Below are 19,673 nucleotides of genomic sequence, written 5' to 3'. Positions count from 1 at the left end.
GATATTAGGAGGGAATTAAGGCAACCGGTGGCAAAAGTGCCCTTCTGAAGTGTTTAGATAACTAGGCTGTTTGCATGTTTTCAGGGGATGCACGTTCATATAGCCTGGGAACGGTGCTGCTGTAGAGGTTTGTCTGTACTTCATCTGGGGGCATGCCTCCCAGCCCTGGTAGACAGACACACGCTAGCTCTTCTTGAGCTAGCGTGCTAAAAATAACTGTGTGAACTTTTGCGACACTGGGTGGTGACACGGGCTAGCCACCCAAGTATGGACCCTGGTGGGCTTATACTTTGGATCCTAGCCCAGGCTGCAAGGTCAACACTGCTGTTTTAGCATGCTAGCGCAAACAGAGCTAGGACATGTCTGTGTACCCGAGCTGGGAGACTTGCTGTCAACCTGCAGTGCAGGTCTGGAATGGAGTTTGCCCGTTTATTAGGGCAAGTAGGGCTGATCTTGGCTGTTATGGTTCATGACCGTGGGGGACACATTGAACCTGTTGCTGCCTTTTGTTTTTCAGATTTCAGCCATGAATTGGATAATGCCTTTTTTCCATCTGTGGTTGGACTGGAAGCTACAACTGGTCCTTTCTGATCCAGAAGTTGCCAGAGCGTTCATGTGTTTACAAACTCCAAAGACAGGTTTCTGCAATGTATTCTAGTGAGGGTTTAATTAGCTAAGCACTTGGAAGCACTGAATTTAAACGGTGGAGCCAAGATCCTCTTTGGAATGGAAAAGAGTCCTCGCTGAATGTGTATGGTTGATAAAAGGAACGCTTAAGACACTCCAGAAGCATTCCTCTTCAGTTAACAGATGATGATGACCATCATGGCCAAGATATTCACAAGCAGCTAGTGATTTTGGATGCCCAACTTGAGACACCTTAAAGGTGCCTGACTTCTCAGAGGGAGGTGTTCCCTTGCGCTTTGTAAACATCACTCCCCCTTTGAGCTGTCTCAGATGGGCCACCAAAATCACTCGTTACTTCTGAAAAATCTTGGCCAAAGAGTGTAGAGTGGGGAAGATGCCTCTTTAGGATGAGGTTATTTAAAATATCCTGTGGGCATGCCATAACCGAGCAGGTTTGATACCAGGTTTGAAGTAATGTTTGCTAAGTTTAATGCTATGCTGTTCATTACATCAATTCACATCTTAAAACTGATAGAGTTGAGTTATTTTCAAAATCCCAGTGCAAAAGTTTGCTACATAACGAGGCTTACATACATGATCTTATCTGCCTATATATATCTACTAATAGGACTACTGTGTATCAGAGGGGTAGCCGTGTTAGTCTGGATCTGTAAAAAGCAACAGAGTGTCCTGTGGCGCCTTTAAGACTAACAGATGTATTGGAGCATAAGCTTTCATGGGTGAATACCCACTTCATCAGATGCAACAGGACTATAATAGGACTCTACTTCTGTAGTAATGTATTTTTCCCCACAGCGTGGGGACAGGGAAGTAGTAGTATCCCCATTTGACAGATAGGAAATTCAGACCAGGTGACTTGACCAAGGTCACTGAGGAAGTCTGTGGCAGAGCAAAGGATTGAACCCAGGTCTCCCAAGTCCCACCTTGCATCCTTACTACTTCCTACTTTACCGGAGAACCTCAGAGTTACGAGCCCCTTGGGAATGGAGGTCGTTCATAACCCTGAAAAATGGTTACGGTGGTTCTTTCAAAAGTTTACAACTGAACATTGACTTAATACAGCTTTGAAACTTTACTATGCAGAATAAAAATGTTGCTTTCCCTTTTTTTAGTACTGTCCATTTAACGCAGTACTGTATCGCGCGTGTGTGTGTGTGCACACATGCGCACTGGTGCCGCCTTATTGTGTACTTCTGGTTCCAAATGAGGTGTGTGGTTCACTGGTCAGTTCGTAATTCTGGTGTTTGTACTGGTTGTAGTCTGGTTAATAAATAAATCAAATAACTGAGTAACTGCAATGCAAGTCTAGTCAACGTACATTTTCAATATGTTATATAATACTAATCCCTCTAAATGATTTTATTTTTAATTATCCCTCTAGTACACAAATGACACAAGAATCACGAGCCCAGTACTTCTCTCAATATCTGTAACTCTCAAGGGGGCGGGGGGAACAATCTTTGTGTTGTACTCCATGTGGTATGACACAGCACTGGAAACAGGAGGCCAAGTGGAAATCAAGTTTTGGGGGGGGGGTTTGCATTACATGCACCTGTGGAAGTTTGCCTCTCAAATGTACAGCTGCCTTTGAAATATTATCAAACCAGTGTGAGACAGAAAGATGACTCCCCACCCCCCCCACACACTATTTCTTGGCCTATATTTACAGCTGCATCTCCAGTGGCATTCAGTGCAGCTGCAGGAAGCTCATGTAACTGTCACTGCCGTCTGATCCTTCACAGTTCTTGCTGGATGGGCTGTGTGTACTGGCAGGGGCTGTTTCCTCAGGGCTCCAGTAAATTTCTAGTGAATGAGGTTACACATCCCCTTGTTTCCAATGCTTATCCAAATACTGCATTTCATTTAATTGTGGTTTTAAAGTGAAATATTTATCTTGTATTCTGCCATTTTAATTTCAATGCCTAAGATGCATTTTTTTCTTCCTCAGCTTAGCAACTAGTTACTGGCCATGGGCACTATATAAATACCTAAGATTTGTATTTCTGATACAGTACTTTGCTCAGGTTTGGCATCTGTTGTAGAAGGCAGCACCTTTCCAATTAGCTGTGGCATGTCAGAGGAGGTTGTCCCCCTGCTCCCAAATCATCTTGTAGGGAAGGGATCAAGTGTTCTAAATCTCTTCAGAAAGCAGCACTTCTCATCTGGTTGCTGCTTCCTGGAATAGACTTGCTTCCCACTTACTGCTATGCCTGCGTGGAAACTTGGAAGAGGAAGGGTTGGTGTTTGGTCATCCTGCCATCTTGGTTAATCAATCTTGAGTCAAAACATCAGAGGAAAACAAGCTTTTGCACTCTAATCCAGATGTGTGCCGCCTTACCAGATGTAGAGCTGCCGTAATGTTTCATTTACTAAAGCATTGCTCCAACCTGCTGAACACAGCCATCCTTGTAAAAGCATTTAAAGCCAATCCCACTTCTGGTGCATCATCCCTGATGTAACATACTTGTTATCTGCTGATAAGGTCTTCCATTGTGCCATAGAGATTCATTAGGCATTTAGGGAAAGTGATCACTAAACCATTTAAACCATTACTAACATTATCCCAGCAAGGATCAAGAAAAAGACGTGAGGAGTTGGAAGAGAGTGCACTTGAGTGAAGCCTCCTGTTCCTGAAAAGTCTGTACCAGGGACAGGGAGAGCTTAGCTTAGCTTAACTTTGATGGAAAATCAAAGGGGCACCTTGGTAGCACCCAAATAAAATAAAATCAACATCTTGATTTGCAGAATTGACCCTATAGAAAGGGTCAGGGGAGTTTGTTTCTCCTTCTAGTGTTTGTCTTGAGTGAAGGGTATTCGTAAATTAAATCTGATCATTGTAAATAAAAACATTTTAGGAAATCTCTCAGTGCTGGCATAGAGTCTGTAGCTCTGAGATCCAAAGCAGATGACTTCTAGGTCAATATGCAATACTATTAAATTCCTTGACAAAAATATATTCAGAAGTGTCTGACAAGTGCTTGCAGGCACAAGCAACACCTATTTTTCCCAGTTATATGTTCCTGTAATTTTATTTGTTCAAGAAGTTTAACAAGTTATCATCAATCAAAGCCATGTGCTCCCTTTGTGATTAAAACTACTGAGAGCCACATTTAAGAATATATATCGGGTACTGCTGAAAGTGATTTGCTTTCCATAGTTTTGTGACTCTCCTTTTTTCAAGTGAGTTTCTGCAAGTGGCTGTTACAGACCCGTTGTGGTTAGTGTAACAGACAGACACTGTGCTAAGTGTCAAGGCTTGGTTTATCATTCATTTTTGAGCATTGCCTCCTTTTTGCTTTCTGGACAGTATTTTTAAAGCCATGGTGGTTTCTTCCTATTTTTTTCCTTGCCACAGTGAAGAGGTGGGGCAGTTTTTAATGTAGCCTTTATCAGTGTATAGATTCTGTCAGCAGTTGTGCAGGTTGGGGCAATTTTATGATTTTTCTACGGCTGTTAAATGTATCTTGTTTAACTCAGAAGGTCTCTTTTTGGCTTGCAGTAACATAGTGCTGAGAGAGCAAATGCCAACATCTCTGAATTCCTCCAAGAGCTGTGGCTTGTTGTAGCGTGTTTTAGAATAACAGCATTTACCAATGAGGCAGGAAAACTGAAATTCCATCTCCGTACGCCTGCCTCTGGGACTATCTTCCCCTCCATCAGCGAGAAGAACATCCTAATGCCAATGACAGAGTCACGTAACTTTATATTCCCCAGCTGAGACTCCGGCTGATGGCATCAGGAAGCTGAAGGTCAATGCAGTAAGCGTTTGTGCATTAAACCCCACTGCCAGCTGAGGCTGTTTAGAGCGGAATTACACAAAGATGAAAATATAAAGTAGTGTGGTGAACGAGGATCATAATGTCGGCACTAAGAAGAGGGAAGAGCTATTAACTTCCTACCACCAGTCAAAATAAAACATGTTCATTTCATCTACCTGATCTCTCATAGAAATAATCTGACTCCTTCCCCAGACAGATCAAGCCAAATTTGAGCTAGGAATCTTCTTTATATAAAGAGCAGAAAAGGTGCTTTCCTTGATGGGAGATAAATTCTGAATTTTGACAGTTTCCCATCATCAGTTTTTGTGTCATTCTTTACCATTCTCTGTTACCTCCTAGGGCTTTTAACATCTCACTCAAGTAGTTTGAGAGTTACTCCAGACACTTCTCTCACCCTCATTTTTTTAATCAATTCCAAATTAAGACCAGTTGTTGTACTGTATTCCACTTAAGGATGTGCAGTCAGTACACCGTTACCTTGTTTTGCATGAGAGTACTACAACAGGAAACCCAGTTACTCTTAAGGAAATGCATTTGTCTTTTTCCCCAAGTATGCTGGCTATTTGGAATTTGTCTAACTGGACAAAACTTCCATGAAGCTCCATCATGGATCGATGATGACACGTGCCACATGGCAGCTGAGACAGGCTGTCACTTCATTAACACATATGATAAACCAGTATGGAGGCAGATTAAATGGCAGCGTCAGAGGACTGTAGACAGCCTACTCCGTGTTCTCTGAGCCATTCTGCCATACTGACTTCACCACCTTCCAACACCTGGCAGCGATTCCCTCCGTGGCCCCTGCCGAACCGACCAGACCTGCTGTCACAGGATCACGTTGCACCCCAACCTCACGTCCCTCCACCTCACGGTGTGGATGTTGCATGGCTGAACCCTGAGGAATGGGCCTGTTCAGGCGGAGTCCAGAAGGTCCTCATGAGTAGAAAGCCTTCGACTAGACAGACTTACCTGGCAAGTGAACAAGGTTCTCCCACTGGGTGGCCGAACGGGACATCTCCCCTTCACATTCTTCAGTGCAGTCGATCTTCGCAGTCTGCCTGCTTCATTTGAGGAGCCCAGGGCCTGGCACACTCCTCTATCAGGGTGCATCTGGCGGCCATTTCCGCCTTTCATCCTGCAATTCAGGGGCAGACGGTGTTCTCCCACAACATGATGGTCAGGTTCCTCAGAGGTCTTGAGAGACTTTTTCCACAAATTCGATCCCCGGTCCCTCAGTGGGATCTCAGCTTGGCTCGACCCAGGCTCACGGGCCCGCCCTTTGAGCCTTTGGCCTCGTGCTCCCTGTCTCATCTATTGTGGAAAGTAGCTTTCCTGGTAGCGGTGACGTTGGCGAGGCATGTCTCTGAGCTGCGAGCCCTGACCTCAGAACTGCCATGCACGGCCTTCTATAAGGACAAGGTTCAACTCCGGCCTCACCCAGCCTTCCTTCCCCAGGTGGTGTCCGCTTTCCACATGAGCCAGGACATCTTCCTTCCAGTCTTCTGCCCTAAACCCCATGAGACTGGTGAAGAGAGGCGCCTTCACGCTTTGGACATAAGACGGCCTCTGGCTTTCTACCTAGAGTGGACAAAACCTTTCCGTAAGTCGACTCAGCTTTTCATCTCTACAGCTGATAGGATGAAGGGCTCATTAATGATCTGGAGGATGGCGTGGACGGCACTCTCAGCAAGTTTGCAGATGACACTAAACTGGGAGGAGTGGTAGATACGCTGGAGTGTAGGGATAGGATACAGAGGGACCTAGACAAATTAGAGGATTGGGCCAAAAGAAACTTGATGAGGTTCAACAAGGACAAGTGCAGAGTCCTGCACTTAGGACGGAAGAATCCCATTCACTGTTACAGACTAGGGACCGAATGGCTAGGCAGCAGTTCTGCAGAAAAGGACCTAGGGGTTACAGTGGACGAGAAGCTGGATATGAGTCAACAGTGTGCCCTTGTTGCCAAGAAGGCTAATGGCATTTTGGGCTGTATAAGTACGGGCATTGCCAGCAGATCGAGGGACATGATCATCCCCCTTTATTCAACATTGGTGAGGCCTCATCTGGAGTACTGTGTCCAGTTTTGGGCCCCACACTACAAGAAGGATGGGGAAAAATTGGAAAGAGTCCAACGGAGGGCAACAAAAATGATTAGGGGGCTGGAGCACATGACTTGAGAGGCTGGGGGAACTGGGATTGTTTAGTCTGCAGAAGAGAAGAATGAGGGGGGATTTGATAGCTGCTTTCAACTACCTGAAAGGGGGTTCCAAAGAAGATAGATCTAGACTGTTGTCAGTGGTACCTGATGACAGAACAAGGAGTAATGGTCTCAAGTTGCAGTGGGGGAGGTTTAGGTTGGATATTAGGAAAAACTTTTTCACTAGGAGGGTGGTGAAGCACTGGAATGGGTTACCTAGGGAGGTGGTAGAATCTCCTTCCTTAGAGGTTTCTAAGGTCAGGCTTCACAAAGCCCTGGCTGGGATGATTTAGTTGGGAATTGGTCCTGCTTTGAACAGGGGGTTGGACTAGATGACCTCCTGAGGTCCCTTCCAACCCTGATATTCTATAATTCTGTGATTCTGTAAGGGCTTCCCAGAGTCCACGCAGAGGACTTCTTACTGGATCACTTCTTGCTCGCACCTGCTATGAGTTGGCGGGAGTCCCTCCACTGCTGATCGTCAGAGCCCACTCGACCAGAGCGCAGGCGTCTTTGGTGGCCTTCCTTATGTTCTTGTTATGTTATGTTCTTACGTTCCTTCCTGGCACACTTCCCAATCCAGGATATCTATGGTCACATGTTCACGGCCCACTACACCATCACTCAGCAGGCCAGGGACAATGCTGGGTTCGGCAGAGCTGTATTGCAATCTACATGTCCATGAACTCCTACCTTCCGAGGGGTACTGCTTGGGAGTCACCTAAGTTGAATGGATATGAGCAAGCACTTGAGAAGAAAAGACCAGTTATCTTTTTCCGTAACTGGTGTTCTTCAAGATGTGTTGCTCATGTCAATCCCATGACCCGCCCTCCTTCCCCACTGTTAAGAGTTTCTGGCACGAAGGAAGGGGAGGGGGAGGGGGGAGCCGGCGGCACCCTATATACCGCGGCATGTGCACACCACTCCAGGGGGCACCGGAGCTGGTCCCCTATGTATACTGCTGAGGGAAAAAATTTCCAGCACCAGTGCATGTGGCGAGCGCACACACCTAAGTTGAACGGACATGAGCAACGCATCTTGAAGAACAGCAGTTACGGAAGAAGGTAACTGTCTTTTCCCAAAGCCCCCAGTCAAGATCAGAACCCTGTTGTAGTAGGTGCTGTACTAACACACTTGGAGACATGATTTTTGTCCTGAAGAGCGTAATCTTTAAAAAGGAAAGACTGGTACATCTTGGTCTTCACTTAGTTCATTTCCCCCACACTACCCTGAATGGTGGGAGGGTGGAGCACGTCCCCATCTGGGCTGGTAAATGCTGTTGGCACTGCCGGCTATGCACACACTTGCAACACATGCTGGCTGCCTCCTTTGTAGGTGTGCTGCTGGGTTTTGAAAAGGTTTTCTGCCCTGTCTTCTCACTCAGTGTGCAAGAGATGCTGTGTTTGCACCTTACACATGAATGTTACGGTGAGTGCAAGTATGGTAACGAGAACGAAGTCGGAGAACCTCCTACACAATAGTATTTTGAAATCAATGGTATGAAAATCTAAATGTCCTGAGTGTCCCTGATAAGTCTGTTATTTACGATGGAATATTTACAGTGCAGTATTACCTAAAGGCCACAACCAGCTTGGGCCCCATTGTGCGAGGAGCTGCACACCTGTAATAAATGACCGTGTCTGCCCTGCAGAGCCGTGTAGTGACCGTGTAATCTCTTCCCTCCCGTACGCACATTTCAGAGCATAGCAAAGCTCTGCTAGTGGATTGTGACACCAAGCTCAGCAGGTCCTTTGTCCCCTTCCGGCCCTGGAATGTGAATAATGTAAATATCGGTGCAGCTATCTGCCGACTTGATTAATCGGGACCTCCTGGGCCAGAGCCTAAAATATAAGGGAATGTAGGTCTCAGAGAGCGCAATCATCCATTAGGGAGCCCAGCAAGAGCAGATTTTGTGATGCACACAGCTACTGAGGCTGAGGTCTACCAAAACAACCGCTACCGCAGGGGCCGGTTATGCCTGGTGCTGTTCAGGGTCATTGATTGCTGGCAGTTTCTATTTTAAACTGTATAAAATCAGCCTATTTGTTAGGGAACAAGTCGAAGTTGCAGCTGGTTAATTTTAGATTGGCCTATGTTTTCATAACCCTAACACGGAGATCCGCTACCGTGTCCTTAAAACAATGTTCTAGCCTATTTATGGGGGTATCTCTAGGGGGGTCTGTCCCATTGGCATTTAAACTCCGGGTTTCATGGGAGGTGGCCAACTGACCGAGTTTAGACCTGTGCAGTGCAGTGCGCTGGCAGCTGACTGTAGTACCGAGTAGCTGGCAGGGTTTAAACGATATGATTTGTGTAGGGATAGTAGGTAGATGGTAGGTGCTGCTACAAAGTGTTTGCTGCTTACAGAACTAATGCTTGGAAAAACAAGGTGGCCAGGCTGCATACAGGAGTGACTGGATGAAATTCTGGGGTCTTTCTTGGATCCTGGCCTAAGTTCCCCGTAAGCTGCGTGGCTGCCTCCTTAGCACCGCCCGGCCTGGACCTCCCCGCAGCCAAGGTGCCCCTCCCCCGGCCCAGACCTGCTGGGGGAGGGGCGTCTATCCTGCGGCCCCAGCCCTGAAGCTGCCGGGGCGGGGAGAGGGGCCTCTCCCCCACAGCTCAGGTGCTGCTGCAGGGAGTCCTCTCCCCAACATAGCCCTGGAGCACCCTCCTACATCCCAAACCCCTCATCCCCGGCCCCACCCCAGAGCCCGCACCCCAGCCAGAGCCCTCAACCCCCTGCACCCCAACCCGTCTGCCCCAGCCCTGAGCCCCCTCCCACACTCCAAACCCCTCGGCCCCACCACAATATGGCGATCATGTGTCACACATCACCTCCACATTGGTGCACATAACAAAATTCATTCTGCACATGGGTGGGAACTGATCCTGGCCCAACGCGCTATGAATCTGAGTCCCCAATGCAGGGTGGGGGAGGCTGAGTGCGTATTGTGTGAGCACCGTGACTTGTGTGGGCCGTTTGTTCTCTGCTGTGTTCAGGCGTCCCAGTCGGGTGATGGAATAACTGCACTGGGTGGAGTGATGCATCTTAAGGAGCTGGTGGCATCTCAGCCAGCTGAACTCTCAGCCAAGAGACACTTTTCTCTGCCAGTTTATGCCTCAGCCAAGATTCTGCACATGTCCTGTCTGCATAACATGCACCATCAGCTAGTACGTGGGTCCTATCCAGGACACTGCACATGTTGTCATTATGGAGTTCTTTGTATCCTCCAACCCCCATTGCCCTGGAGCTGGGGGTTCACTTTGGAACTGGGGTCTTTGCCAAGTGATCTCCTACCCCCTGGCATTTCAAGTGGCTAATGCAGGATGCAGCATTGGCATCTGCTGGGAGCGGAGTGGTTCCTGAGCACAGAGGCCGCTGAGCCCAACCCAGGGGGAGCTGGGACATCCCTGGCCTCACCCCCAATCCCTGAGGAGCCAACCCAGAGCCTTGCCTGCCAAATCTGCGCCACGCTCACCCCACACCTTCCAGCCTGGCCTGCCCTGCCCTGATGCAGTGTCTCTCCCCATCCCCGAAGAAGCTGCTCTCCCTAGCTCTGCCTCTGCCAATGATATGCACCGTATGTAACATGCATACAGTTGCAAGAGCCACTGAACGTGGGAAATGTTCAACTTCAATCAGGCGTGGAGGGGTTGGGGGTCAAAGTAGGACTGCCCCATAAAACTTGGGACTGCTGAGAGGGCTGGATCTGCCTGGCTTCCTGAAGACTAGACAATGGGACTGGTAGGCGATACATTCCGGTAGAAATGTTTCAGTGACCCCTCCCTCTATGACCTTGTTTGCCACTGGGCTTCTGGCAAAACATTCAATTGCTTCTTTAAATTCATGTTCATTTTCATATCTATTAAAACAGCAGCGTGTGGGAGCAGCCTGCGCCACTGCAAACCCAGGGAAATAGCACAGTGGGGTGCAGCAGCCAACAGGCCGTTTAGCTGCTTACCGGGAAATGCTGCTTCGTTTTCAGATTGTTCGATATAAAAGTTACTTTTGTATGTTCTAAATGTCGACGCCGACAAGTGGCTGCCAGCTAGTGGGAGCACAGGGCCCCGCCGGAGACCACGCCAACAATACAAACTCACTGTTCGAGCAGACACGCACACAGGGTTCCCACGGTGATTTCGCACCGTCTCTGCAACTTGCTCCTGAATCCTGCCCTTTCACTAGCAAGAGATGTGAATTACCAAGGGAAAGGTCATGTGCCTCTTGCTTACGTATTCCTCTCAGCCACTGAGCTCAGTGTGTGAATACGTCAGCATGGAGACCAGCATTGGCTATAACCGGGCTTCCGCTGCTAACGAGTAATTGCAGCAAAGCTTCACTGGTACACAGCAAGCCAAATGTTGATGATATCAATTATTTATCTGCACGACCTGGCTCCTAGGAGCCCCAGTTGTGGGCTAGGTGCTGCTTTGCGTCTGCAGCTGTCCATGGACAAAAACCAATGGTTGTCAAGGTGGAGTGGGACATCTGGTAACCAAACCGAACCCCACCTCCCCTCAAATAACTGAGCAGAATGCATGTGAAGGGCTAGATGAAAGTGCATGTCCTGTTCTCCGGGGAGGGATGATGGGTCAGAGACCAACCTTCCATTTGTAAAATGTGCATTAAGATGGCAAATCTACAATAGCGAGGGTCCTACCAAATTCACAGCCATGAGAAATGCTTCACAAACGGTGAAATCTGGTCTTTGGTGTGCTTTTACCCTATACTATGCAGATTTCATGGGGGGGAGACCAAAGTTTCTCAAATTGGGGGTTCTGACCCAAAAAGGAATTGCAGGGGGATCACAAGGTTACGTTAGGGGGATAGTGGTGTTGCCACCCGTACTTCTGTGCTGCCTTCAGAGCTGGGTGGCTGGAGAGCGACAGCTGGTAGCCAGAGAGCAGCGGCTGCTAGCCAGGCACTCAGCTCTGAAGGTGGCGCCCTGCCAGCAGCAGCACAGATGTAACCCTGACAATACCATACCTTCTGCGCTGCTGCCTTCAGAGCTGGATGGCTGGAGAGCGGCGGCTGCTGACTGAGGGCCCAGCTCACCAGGCAGCAGCGCAGAAGTAAGGGTAGCAATACCATGCCAGGGCATCCTTACTTCTGCACTGCTGCTGGCGGCAGCTCTGCCTTCAGAGCTGGGCTCCCGGCCAGCAGCCGCCGCTCTCCGGCCACCCAAGCTCTGAAGGCAGCGCCACCGCCAGCAGCAGCGCAGAAGTAAGGGTAGCAGTACCACAACCCTCCCGCAACTATAACCTTGCTACTCCCTCAAAACTCCTTTTTGGGTCCGGAGTCCCACTATTACAACACTGTAACATTTCAGATTTAAATAGTGGAAATCATGAAATTTATGATTTTTAAAATCCTATGGCCGTGAAATTGACCAAAATGGACCGTGAATTTGAGAGGGCCCTAACTATAGATTTCAGTTCTGTCCTCTCCCATTGCGTCTATGACGGGCTTTACCCGGTGTCATGGACACACGGTCCCGTCTTTGTTGTCTATTAGCATGCCAGAAAGAGGTGCAGGGGCTTAATGGGACAAGTAAAATGATGAGTTTTTAGAATATGTTGACAATAGCATGTATTCATCCCAGCACTCGAGTCTACTTGTCCTCGTGAAATTGCCTGACCTTTTATTTGATGTGCTTCATTTACAGTGTTGGTACTGCAGTTCTCCACTTTGCAATCAGCAATGTTGACAGGCAACAAGCTAGTAGCGAATACATTAAACAGGGAAACAGCTTTCCTTAAGCTACCTTATGCTGATCTGGTACCAACTATAACAAGGTCTAGTCCTGTTTAAAATCTAAATGATCAAGGTAATGTACGAGGGAAAGCCCCAACCCTGGTGGAAATCCTATTTCTCAGTTAATCAAAGTTCAGATCAGATATTCAGATTCCACCCTTGGTGATTTTGTGTTGGATTTGGTTTGGTTTTGGCAATAGGTGGGGAGGAGGGAGACAATATTTCCTTAATATGTGATCCCTCCTACTTTAGGTGGTTCCACACAATTACAGTGGTAAGTCTTCACATGTTCTACAAACTACTTCCAATAGTATGCTGTCATGCTCTGGAAAAGAACGAAAGAACTTGTTTTAAGGTTACCAATGGTGGGATCTCTCGTGGGCAAGTCAGTTTTACCAACGCTATGATTTGCTTTTAGCTAGTTTGGTAAATCTCTAATTCATTATTTTTAAGAAGAAAGAGCTAAGCTATAAAGACGGGAGCTGCAAAAGCAACGCACAAAAGACTCAAAAACTAAATAGCAAAAAACTTAAGTCATCAGAAGTAGGAAGCCTGCCAAACAGTCAGTGGGGCCGCTGGACGATCGAGATGCTAAAGGAACACTCATTGAGGAGAAGCTAAATGAAGTCTTTGCATCGGTCTTCACTGCAGAGGATGTGAGCAAGATTCCTACACCTGCGCCGTTCTTTTTGGATGACAAATCTGAGGAACTGGCCCAGACTGAGGTCAGTAGAAGAGGTTTTGGAACAAAGTGATCATTTAAACGGTAATAAGTCACCATTAACTATCCTCCAGCCAGCACGTAGATGATGCTTTGGTGGCTTCTGGCATATTTAACACCACATAATTAAACTGGCTTCAGAGACTAGTTGAGTTGCTGGTAACAATGGGGGAACTTCATTAAAAAGTTCCCGACTGTAGGGAACAGAACCCAGCCCCTCTCCTCCATGCTTCTGTAAAGGCAAAGGGTCTTCTGATCCTAGACCCAACAGGCCTCTCTGTACAGACCCTCAATAGCAGTTTTATCTTCTGCTAGTACAGGGGGTGGACAAGGGTGCCTGAGGCTGCTCCATCTAAGGAGCAGAGGTGGCACCTGCACGTTACCTGGTGCCTATCTAGCTCATCGGTAGTGCTTGGAAGTGGAAGCTATCCCCTGCTTCAGAAAACATCTCTAAGTCTAATGAGTGGTGCAGTTACTTTCTGCTTACCCCAAAAGCAGTGCCTGAATCATCCGCTCTTCTGTACACCCAGTCACAACAAGAAAAACTTTGCAGAGACCTTGGCTATTTTACAATTTCCCTCTTGCCCATGACTACGCTGGAAAAACTCACCTGCCAGTACATTGTTTTTTCTTTTAAAATGCCAGAGCGAATTAGAAAGAGAGGGGCCAGAAAACAAAGGAGAGAAAGGGGAGAAAAAGAAACACGCAGCTATTTTAAACGCCACCCAAGAGCAAGGCCTAGCCCCGGACGAGGAGGCCCCCACAGCAGCCCTCTCTGAGAAGGATGCATTGAGGGTCTAAAAATGCCTAATTGCTGCTCCTCGTTAATACAACAGCTCTTCCGAACTCATGCTTTCCCAGATTAGCCTCTCATGTGGAAAAGCTAAGCAAAAATTCACTTTCCCCGGGCTACAGTAATTCTACGGGAATGACACACAGCTGGAAGAAAAAGAAATGTCCAAACCGGCGATTTCTACATGTTCCTCGGGTTGCAAGCATCCGGCGGTCCTAGGGGGACATCGGGGAGGCACAGGTTAAGAAGCCAAGGAGAACCTGACTGGTAATTAGACCACTTAGGAAGTATCTAGGTTATTTCCAGCTGACATGTAATCGTGCCAGCACCGGGCTCGGTAAGAGCTGCTTTGAGGAGTTCCAAGAGGCATTTTAAAGAAAACAAGGACATAATTGTCAGTATGATACATGGTTTGAACATAACACAAGGCACATTATAATTTATACATGCATATTATTATCACTAGTTTTCAGAGCCAGGGGTTTTTTGGCTATTACATTGTCAAAGTAAATAATAAAACAGCACATTTTGGCTGTTTCTTCCAATCACTGCGCCATAAACTGATCCTCCAGTTCCTTTGATTCATTTTCCAGTCGCTGCTGCTCTATTAGATCAGACTTATCGTGATTTTCTAGAGAACTTTACAGTCTTCACAGAGACAAACTAGGGGTATTTAAGCAAGAGCATGGACTAACAGGAATGGTCAGACATACACATTTTCTTTAAAGATTGCAATTTAGGGTACAGACAATGCAAACATCACTGATACAAGCGACAAAGAGTCCTGTGGCACCTTATAGACTCTCAGAGGTATTGGAGCATGAGCTTTCGTGGGTGAATGCCCACTTCTTCGGACGTCACATGTGTCTGACGAAGTGGGTATTCACCCACGAAAGCTTATGCTCCAATACCTCTGTTAGTCTATAAGGTGCCACCGGACTCTTTGTCGCTTTTTACAGATCCAGACTAACACGGCTACCCCTCTGATACATAACTGATACAGTCATCAATCCAGTGTGCATTTTCCAAGCAGGATAAACAACACTTTCAGATTTTATTTGAGTGGGTGAATATATTTAATATAATTGCATGTCCTAGACAGTATTAGTAACTGATGTATCATTCATGAAAAACATGCTATGATAATGCATTCTAGATACAATATGTTGTGTCGGAGTCTAGGTAAGAGCTGAGAATGACGTTTAGTAAATTCTATTATGTAGTAGGACGAGTTAAGCATAAAGGGAAGTAAATTTACTTTTGCAGCACAAATGGAAAAAGCCCATTTTCTGTTCAAATAGACCAGGCTGAAATGTCGAGCACTGTACACAAATACATGTTCCCTATTGCCTGAGCTCAGCTTCATGTGTAGCTTCCAATGCATGTGAATAAGCTGGGTGTGCACACCTGCCTCGGACTGTGCCTGTATAACATCAAATGTCGGCATGAGCATTAGCTGTTGCATGCACATTGAAACGGGGCGTGCAGGGATGTGGATGGGCAATCTTGAAAATGCGCCCTCCTTGCACTGTGCGGGCATTTTGTTTAAGGAAGAATTGCATCTCCTAAAGCCTGTTACAATGATTAATCTCTGGTGCCCCACTGACTGTATATTACAATGAAAAGGCCTCTTGCAGCTGATTTCATAAGCGAACGTTGTGCATGTTCACCGCACAAACCGCTAACGAGATAAAAGGACAACACGTACAATAAAAAATGCACAATGTAATATGTAATGAGTATGTCCATGCCATTAACTAATGAATCCCACAGCAAGGGGATAAAATTAGTGTTCAAATCCTCCAGCTCTGACTCAGGCAAAACTCCCCTAGAGGGCTTGTGAAAACGTGTGCTAGGTATCAAAAACCTTGTATTCCTTAAAAAGCCTGGGGGAAGAAGCCCTACTTTAACAAAGAAGTGCTAAGTGAGACGGGCCCAGATTGTCCCCCCTCTCGGGAGAGAAGGTCGAAGCTCCCCAGGCCCTCCCCACGCACTCAGTGGCTATGAGAACGGTAGGGATAGCTGGAGAGCCGTTGTGCGGCGGCTCCCCTGAAACATGGGCCCCAAGCAGCGGCCCGCTTCTGTCTTCCTCCCTAACGGCTGCCGGTTCTGTGCTGTGCTTCGGCCTGTAAGTGCAGCAAGCGTTTAGATCCCAGCATGTGCCACTGTGCCCAGGTAGGCAGCAGCAGGCTCCCCTGCCCTGAGAGGATTCGAGTCAGACACCACCTGAAAGTCTTGGGCTGAGCAGACAGGTCAGTTCTGCAGCGTTTCGCCTCGTCGCTCTGAAGATGCTGGTGTGCACAGGGAGGTGGTAAGGCAGAGGCTGGGTGGGCGCTCAGTTGCATCTGCCCACAAATGTCATCCTCTCCTCCCATCTACGCCCCACATGCTCTCTGTCTGCATGGCTGGATCGTGAGCAGAGCCGGCATCCTGCCTCCATCAGGATAGTGCATGTCCTGGAACGTCCCCCCTCCCTCACAGGTGGCCTGGTGGACTCAGATCTAGACTGACTCTTTGCAGAGCTTTTAACGACTCAGCAGGGGACAAAAATGTCTTAATTTATAATGCGGCATCTGGCATCTAACGAGCACCAGTTCCTCATTCTCGCTGCTTGTTGGCCAGCTGGTTGGTGTTTTGTTGTTTTTTTTTTTTTTTTTTTTTTTTTTTTTTTTTTTTTTTTACCCAGCCCAACCCAATCCTATTAAGTGTCTTTCACTGCACAGCCCTACATGCTAGCAGGGGGATGGACACCTTTGGTCCCCCTTATTCCCAGCCAGTGAACTTACGGGGGCCGGTTATAGCTGGGGTACCCAGCACCGGGTCCTCCCTCCAGAGCCGGCCTTGTGCGAGGCTCTGTGATGAGCCTTGATCATTGAGGGAAACGTCCTATTATGACATCTAACTGGATGCTTGGGGAAGAGCAGCTGCCCATGCAGCACCGTAGCCAAAAGAGACCGTGGTAAAGTGCCGCCCTTCCTGCAAAGATCTGGGTGTGCTCCCGTTATACAGTGCCGGCAGAGCTGCCTTTGGCCCCTGCTGTTGTCTGGGCTCCCCTGTGGCTGCCTGGAATGGTTCTCGTACAGGCTAACTGCTGCAAAGCACCTACACTTTCCCATTCACTGAACCTCGTCCACAAATGCCGTTCAGCCGCTGTCGCATTGCTTCAGCGATCGCTTGCCGTAGCTAAAAGCTGCTCCGCGGCAGGCTGAGATGGGGCTCGCATTCCCTCCGTGCTGGGCTTTCTCTCTGCGCTGCGACGGAGGACAAGGCGCCGTCACCGTCGGCTGCCTGTAATTAGGCTGACGGAGTGAGGAGCTGGGAGTGGGGTTCAGGTTTGTGACACGCTGACTGAGCTGCGCAGAGTTCGCCATTCGCTTTGATAGGCAGCTGCCCACTCCTGCAGACCGCCCAGTGTCTCGTCAACATGCCGTTCGTCTGCAATGGGCAAGTGCGAAGTAATGAAGCGAACTGCCTCCGAACTGCCTTTGCTTTCAGCCCAAAGCACTCGGCTCAGTGCAGGGCTGGGCCTGCCCACCCGACTGGTTACGAACGCGGTTCGGCTTCGGCTGCGGGGCCTGCATTTCCCAAAGTGCCGTTGTCGGGAGAATTACGGGTGCCTGACTTGAGACGCTCTGAAAGAACCAGATGTCCCTGCGCTCCCAATCAGGCCTTTTTTAAAGCGTCTTGAGCAGGACCTGACTGCAGCTCCACTGGGAGCCCAGGGAGCTCCTGGTGCTCTGTGCCTCTGGAAAGCGAGCCCCAGATGTCAGCCAGACTCCAGGCCATAGCTGTGATAACGGGAGAGCCACTTTTCTCCTTTCCCCTTCCCTCTAGTCACCAAGCGACCCCGTATTTTGGGTGCCCCGGCTTTGGGATCAGACTGTGACTGCGGCTGGCGTTGCGACTGATCAGTACCTTTGCAAAGCAGGCGTTGGTGGGGACGGGGCAGGGTCGGAGCGCTTCATTTGGGCTGCCAAAACTATCTGCCATTTTTGAAAATTGTCGCCTAAGCTAATGCCCAACTCCCCTTGTTGTGTCCCTCGGTCCCAGCCCTGGGAGTCACAAAGTGCTTCCCACTCTATGGCGGAGCAGCTCTTTCTTTGCCGTTTAACCCAAGGGTTACAGTACAACGGCCCTCCACTCCGGGGCTGGAACCAGCATGGCCCTGCCTCGGTGTGCCAGGGAGGGAAGAAGGCGGCGCCGGCCCCATGCCCGGGCTTTGTGCTAGGTGAGTGCTTGCAGGATAAGGACTGCTAGCACCATGGCCGGTGCTTGCCTCTCCTGGGGGAGCTGAGCAGGCTGACGGGGGCACTGCTGGAGGGTGACGCTGCGGCTGCTCTCCGACTGCACGCCCCAGAGCTCTGGGAGATGTTAGCTGGCTGCGCTCCTCTGACCTTCCCCCAACATGCTGCTGGGTCTTAACATGACCACAGAGCCCAACTGTTCAACGGACACATGAAAACGGCAGCTCGCTTCAAGTGCGCCACTACCTGCTTCTCTGGCAGGCCTGAAGCTAGGCCACAGACGGGATCCGCTGATGGAATCACGAACCTGTGTGGCACCAAGCAGGAGCAGATTGTGCTGTTGGAATCGAGGCTGAATATCCTGAGATGGAGAAAGGTGGTGGTCAGGGATGGGCCTATTGCTAATGCTAAAATTAACCGTATGCTCAATTTTAACATGCATATTTTGTGCTCTGTGTTTTGTCAGTTAAAAAAGAGATCCATTCAGAGATCAGGAACGGTACCGTGTGACCTATATAACTAACATGTTGCAAACTGTGAATTTTACAATCCCGTGCAATGTGAAATTTTTGCTCTTGGTGAACTATCAAGGTTTATACTTAGTGTATTTCCACTAGTAAAACTCAAGGGCTTGAAAGGTCAAGGAAGCAAGCATGAAAGGGCCATGGACAGAGTCAGATCAAAATTAGCTTCCAAATCTCACAAGCATTCACAAATAGGAAGTTCCACTCGGACACAATGAATGGTTGTTTCTGACTTTCCAGCTTTTTAAGGTCTCGCTATCCTGCTAGCTCAAAATGCTAACGCCAAGACACCGACCGCAGGCCTGCACTTCCTCCCCACAATAGTGTGTTTTGGATGCATTCATTATGCAGAGGTACTGGAGTCGCTTTGGTTGGGGCTTTAAATAACTCGAATGGTTCCCTGAGGCAAAAGTTTGCTTTTATAATTGCTAGAAAATTCCATCATTCAGTGATATTTACTAGCTATGAAAACAACAACAGACCATTAGCTGGCATTTGACAGCATGGATTAAATCTGCGGTTTCACTGAAAAAATAACCAGAGGGGCTTTAAAGAGCTCAGGACACCGGTGAGCTGGCCTGGTACCTGTAAAAGACAGAATCCCATCAAACGTGTATAAGCAATGCCAGTGGATCACCCAGTGATGGACAGCACCTCTCAGAGGTGTAAATGCCACCAGGGCTCAGCCCCACAGCCCCATCCTCTCCTGCTGGGCTTTCCTGCTGCAGAGCAGAAGGAAACAATCGCATAGCAATGCTAGACAGACCTCCAAACCAGATTTCTCCCCTCTTTGTTCCTGAGCCTCTAGGAGAAATACGGTGCGTGCATCTGGGGAGCTAATGCCTGCTGTCAGCCTGCTCCTTTTCCAGCCTCTCTCATGCCTCGGCAAGGGGATTGCATGATGCCATGATCTCATTGGGAGCATTACCTCGGGGGTCAGCAGCGCTTGGCGCTTCACACTGAGCTGTGTGAAATGTTTTGGCTGGGCAGGGAGGGAAATGTTTCACTC

Source organism: Malaclemys terrapin, chromosome 9, assembly GCF_027887155.1.
Source record: "Malaclemys terrapin pileata isolate rMalTer1 chromosome 9, rMalTer1.hap1, whole genome shotgun sequence".
NCBI classification, from domain to species: Eukaryota; Metazoa; Chordata; order Testudines; family Emydidae; genus Malaclemys; species Malaclemys terrapin.
Note: the sequence above shows the minus strand (reverse complement) of the source record.